A 5,467-nucleotide genomic window follows, 5' to 3' on the forward strand; every position below is an offset into this window, starting at 1 on the left:
GTGGGCTCAGGCAGTCCACTCACCTCGGCCTCCCAAAGCGCTGGGATTATAGGCTGAGCCACTGAGCCCGGCCAAAAACAAGTTTGACTGCAGCCATTTAGGCTTGATTGCATTCCGTAAGAGAACTGTATTGAAGTTTCTGTAAGAAACAATGTAATTACAAAAAACCTTTGTATCTAATATATAATTCCATCTCTGTTTTTTAAAGCTTTTTGACTTCAGTGAAAGATCTCCAGTTTTGGAGACTTATTTTATTTTTTAGCCTACAGACTAGGTACAGTTCAGTTTTTTAAAATAATTTTTTATTTTTGAGTTGGAGTCTCACTCTGTCACCCAGACTGGAGTGCAGTGGCCGCTCCCAGCCACTGCAGCCTCGACCTGCTGGGCTCCTGTGATCCTTTTGCCTCATCCTTCCAAGTAGCTGGAACTACAGGCGTGTGCTACCACGCCCGGCTAATTTTTTGATTTACTGTAGAGATGAGGTCTCACCAAGTTGCCCAGGCGGGTCTCAAACCCACAGGCTCAGGCAGTCCACTCACCTCGGCCTCCCAAAGCACGGGATTGCAGGCTGAGCCACCGAGCCCGGCTTACAATTCAGTTTTAGCAGTGGCGGTAATAGTAATAGTAGAGGTACTTTTGAATGTGATTTAGCCAGTGAAATTATGGATTACAAAAAGAATGATATGTTTTGCACTGAGAAATTGGAAGGAGTAGTGCAGTGGCACAATCACCACAGCCTCAACCTTCTGGGCTCAGGCGATTCTTCTTCCTCAGCCTTCCAAATAAGTGGGACTACAGGCCTATGGCACCATGCTTGGCTGATTTTTAACGTTTTTTACAGAGACTAGGTCTTGATATGTTGCTCAGGCTGGTCTTGAACTCCTGAGCTGGCGAGTCTCCCATCTTAGACTCCCAAAGTGCTAGAATTACAGGTGTGAACTGCTACACCTGTCTGATTTTTTTGTTTTTAGAATGAATAGTCCTAACTGTGAAGCACCCTAGAATGGTAGCCTGTTTGCTTTGGACATAGTGACATCCTGAACTGAAGGAATTGTGGTTAATGCTGATTTCTCAAATATTAGATTTTGATGGATTGTTTCACACACATTTATTCTATGAATATCTAAGATCTATTCACTGTTTGACCGTAACTAGATTGATAGATTCAACAAATAGTACTTGAGAATCTATTATTTACCAGCCCCTGTGGTAGGTCCTGTGGGTACATTGGTGTGTGAGACAGTAGAGGTCTTGTCTTTTGGGAACTTATAGGATAGTAGGGGAGCCAAAAAGGTAGGCAAGCAAATTATAAATTGAGAAAAATGACATGGAAGTGTCAAGCAGGGAATTCTGATAGATGTTGAAAAGGGGGAGATATAAGGGTAAGGGTGGTCAGAGAAATTCTTTTTGGCAAGAGTGAGGAGCCAATTTTGTTGGTGTCAAGGAGAAAGCATCTAGGTGGAGGAAACAGCAAGTGCTGAAATTGGAAGATGGGAGGAATTTAGTGTGCTTTCGGCACTAAAAGGAGGCCAAGTATGTTTGGAGAGGTAAGATTGTTAGGGAAACCATTGAAGCCTTGGGACAGTTGCCATCTGATATGTATATATTATTACTGTTTACAATAAATGCTCAGTTACTTTAGTGATAGACAAATGGAGGAGGGAGGAAAGAAGAGGATTTAAGACTTACTTGGGGGAGTGATTTATAAATTTTATTTTATTTTAAGATTAGAAAATAAAGTTTATTTAGAAAGTAAATTAGAAAAAGGAGATTCACCTCCCCCAGGTAGGGGAGGGGATCAAAGCCAGGAAACATGGCCACACCATAGTTTACCAATGCAATGGCCATAATGGCATAACTATGGCCATGATTTATATTTTAAAATCACTTTGCACGCTGTGGGAGGCCGAGGTGAGTGGATTGCCTGCGCCTACAGGTTCGAGACCTGCCTGGGCGACTTGGCGAGACCTCATCTCTACAATAAATCAAAAAATTAGCCGGGTGTGGTAGTGTGTGCCTGTAGTTCCAGCTATTTGGAAGGCTGAGGTGGAAGGATCGCCAGAGCCCAGCGGGTCGAGGCTGCAGTGACTGGGAGCGGCCACTGCACTCCAGTCTGGGTGACAGAGTGAGACTCCAACTCAAAAATAAATTAAAAAAAATAAAATCACTTTGCAGAGGCATGAAAAATGGGTTGTGGGGGATATCAGTTAAAGGACTGTTGTTCTAGACTAGGCTGGAGATGAGATGGTAGTTCCCTGACATAGAGTGATGAAATAGAGATGCACCCGTGGGAAGAAGCAGAGGGTTTGGAGACTAAGTAGGTTTCATATTCTCTGGAGCAGCCTGAATCTAACTTTTTATATGAAATCTCCCTGTTGGATTCATATAAAAAGTTGGATTCAGGCTGCTTTCTTTTTTGTTTTTTTTAAAGCAGCACGACTTATTGAGAGGACAGAAAAGCTTCCACAGTGGGAGGGGACCCGAGGGGGTTGCCCTAGCAGGACATTCTTAATCTCTTAATCTAAGTTGTGTGAACTCTTACGGGTCCAGGACTTCTGGAAAATTTTTGTGAGGGGGTGCAGTCTCTCAAAGAAATGGTCTTTACCTTCTACTGTATTCATTGGTTTCAAAAAAGTTTAAGAACCACACTGCTCTAGTCTCACTCTGTTGCCCAGGCTGGTAATGCTGTTTCATACTAAAAAATGTAATCGCCCAAGGCTTACTAGGGCAATAAGAGACACAGTAGTCTTTCTAAAAGGTGACTTTCTTAGTCTAATAAGGTAATTCTTTTTTTTGAGGAGAAATAATTAGTTTAAATGCTGTGCCACAGAAATAATCTTTTAGTTTCTTTTTGTCTAGAAGATAGGAGCTGATTGTGTTCATAGTGAGAAAGTTGAAATTTGGTGAGCCCAGTTTCGTGAAAGTTAATTTCCTAACATTTTCTTCCATTGAATTTTGTTTACAGTTCTATTTTAGTGGCAGAAATGGACACCCTAAGTGTGCTTTCTTTAAACAGTTAAGAGTGTCAGATTATAATCATGTTTCTTGTAGTGTATTTTCAGATGATAGTGTGTTATTGGAAACATAGGGTTTGCTTTCTGCCTCAGAGTTAGTTTTACCACTGAAAGGGCCATGTGTTTTTCTTTTTATGGCAGAGGTTGAAAACTGAAGGCTTACGGACTAAATCCAATCTGCAGTTGTGTTTTTTTTGGCTCATACAGTGTTGTAAATTTGAATTGGTTGTCAACATTTAAAAACAGGGAGATTTCATATAAAAAGTTGGATTCAGGCTGCTTTTGGGAAAAAAAAAAAATGCGGCCATGGATCTGTGTTTCTGTTTTACAGCTTTTTTTTTTGAATTGGAGTCTCACTCTGTCACCCAGACTTGAGTGCAGTGGCCGCTCCCAGCCACTGCAGCCTCGCTTGCTGGGCTCCGGCGATCCTTCCGCCTCAACCTTCCAAGTAGCTGGAACTACAGGTGCGCGCTACCACACCCGGCTAATTTTTGGTTTATTGTAGAGATGAGGTCTTGCCAAGTTGCCCGGGCGGGTCTCGAACCCGGGGGCTCAGGCAATCCACTCACCTCAGCCTCCCAAAGGCGTGGGATTACAGGCTGAGCCACCGAGCCCGGTGCAGCTGCCATCTTTTGTAGTTGGGTCATGTCATCTTCAGTTTGCCACAGACCCCACTACACTTTGACATGGAGCAGAGTGGCAGTTAATATTTATTATTCTATATTTTTCCTATTACTTGTCTGTTGTAGGCATTTTAATTTACTCTCCTTGTTCTGGATATATAATAGAGGTCTCCGCTAACCTGATTCAGAGTTATTTTGCTGTCTTATATCACCACTGAAAATTTTTTTCTATCTTGGTGTTTTATTTCTTTCCTTTGTTTTTTTTTCTAAAAAAACAAAAAAAAGATTTTAGGTAACTTTGGAAGAGGGAGTTGAAGCTGTGAGTACTTACTGAAAACATTGAATTATTATTATTTTTCAAACTGAAGAAACCCAAGGACTTTTGGAAAGCATAAAGGCATTGATCTGGCCCCTGCCCTTGCCTTTTTTAGCTGGCATGTGTGCACTGTCCTCATTTTTGTTCTGCCTTGTTTGTTTTGTAGCATCTGGAATGTTGTAACTGCATAGCTTGGCCTGTCTCAGAAGATAGAAGGCCAAGCAAAGAGAAGTTGTTGAATGTCTAATCATAAGACTTTCAGCTCTTGTCCTGAAGAGTAAGAACCGAAGTTATTTTTTAAAATAATATGCATCTGGGAAGTCAGTTGCATTACTTTCAGTAATCCTATTTGACTTTTTTTTTTTTTGAGGGGTCCATAACTCAATTTTCTTTTTTTCTGTTTTAGTAGAAAGGGTGGGATAAATAAAGGATTGGCAGAAATTTGTAGAGCTATGACTGTTTTGTAAAGTTACCCAGGAAATATCTTTATACTTGGGGGCTCTCCATTACATCAGGGCACAGCAGATGGTCCTGGTTTATCTAAAGGATGTGTCCTAGAGTCTTTTTTTTTTTTTTTGAGTTGGAGTCTCACTCTGTCACCCAGATTGGAGTGCAGGGGCACGCTCCTGGCTACCGCAGCCTCACCCTGTTGGGCTCCAGGGATCCTTCTGCTTCAGCCTTCCAAGAACCTGGAACTACGGGTGCACGCTACCACGGCCAGCTAATTTTTGATTTATTGTAGAGACAAGGTCTTACCAAGTTGCCCGGGCAGGTCTCGAACCCGCAGGCTCAGGCAATCCACTCGCCTCCGTCTCCCAAAGTGCTGGGATTATAGGCTGAGCCCCTGAGCCTGGCCCTGTCCTAGAGTCTTGACTAATACCTTTGGCTTCCAGACTACAGGCTATCAGAAAAAACTTTAAAAAAGAAAGAGATTGAAGAAATTAGGTGTCAGTGTGTAATTACCCAATAGGACAAAATAATTTTGATGAATTTTTTAATATAAGAAATTATTGTTTCAGAACTGATCCTTTACAAACCCTTGCCTTGAATACTCTTCTGTTTGTGTTTTTGTGTTTTTTTTTTTTTTTTTTTTTTTGAGTTAGAGTCTCACTGTCGCCCAGACTGGAGTGCAGTGGCTGCTCCCGCCACTGCAGCCTCGACCTGCTGGGCTCCGGCGATCCTTCCGCCTCAGCCTTCCAAGTAGCTGGAACTACAGGTGCACGCCACCACACCTGGCTAATTTTTTTTTTTTTTTAATTTATTGTAGAGATAAGGTCTCGCCTGCCCAGGCGGGTCTTGAACCCATGGGTTCAGGCAATCCACTCACCTCAGCCTCTCAAAGGCGCGGGATTACAGGTTGAGCCACCGAACCCGGCTTGAATACTCTTCTTACTTTCTTTTTTTACAAAGCCTTACCTTGAGCCAGGCTCGGTGGCTCAGCCTGTAATCCCGTGCTTTGGGAGACTGAGGTGAGTGAATTGCCTGAGCACGCGGGTTCGAGACCCGCCTGGGCA

General features: G+C 42.6%; 1 protein-coding gene across 3 annotated transcripts in view; it reads left to right on the plus strand.

Annotated features, from left to right (window-relative positions):
* Positions 1 to 5,467, plus strand: part of THRAP3 (thyroid hormone receptor associated protein 3) — a 73,586-nt gene that overhangs the window by 2,642 nt on the left and 65,477 nt on the right. The window contains exon 1 of one of the 3 annotated variants that reach the window (XM_008059973.1): positions 1,518 to 1,547. The exons of the other annotated variants lie outside the window; for them this stretch is intronic. The gene's annotated coding sequence lies outside the window, so the exon portion shown is untranslated. Of the gene's footprint in view, positions 1 to 1,517; positions 1,548 to 5,467 lie in introns of those variants that run through there. 3 annotated transcript variants of the gene reach the window in all.

Source organism: Carlito syrichta, unplaced genomic scaffold (assembly GCF_000164805.1).
Source record: "Carlito syrichta isolate Samal-C Ts95f unplaced genomic scaffold, Tarsius_syrichta-2.0.1 Scaffold304465, whole genome shotgun sequence".
In the NCBI taxonomy this organism is placed as follows: domain Eukaryota; kingdom Metazoa; phylum Chordata; class Mammalia; order Primates; family Tarsiidae; genus Carlito; species Carlito syrichta.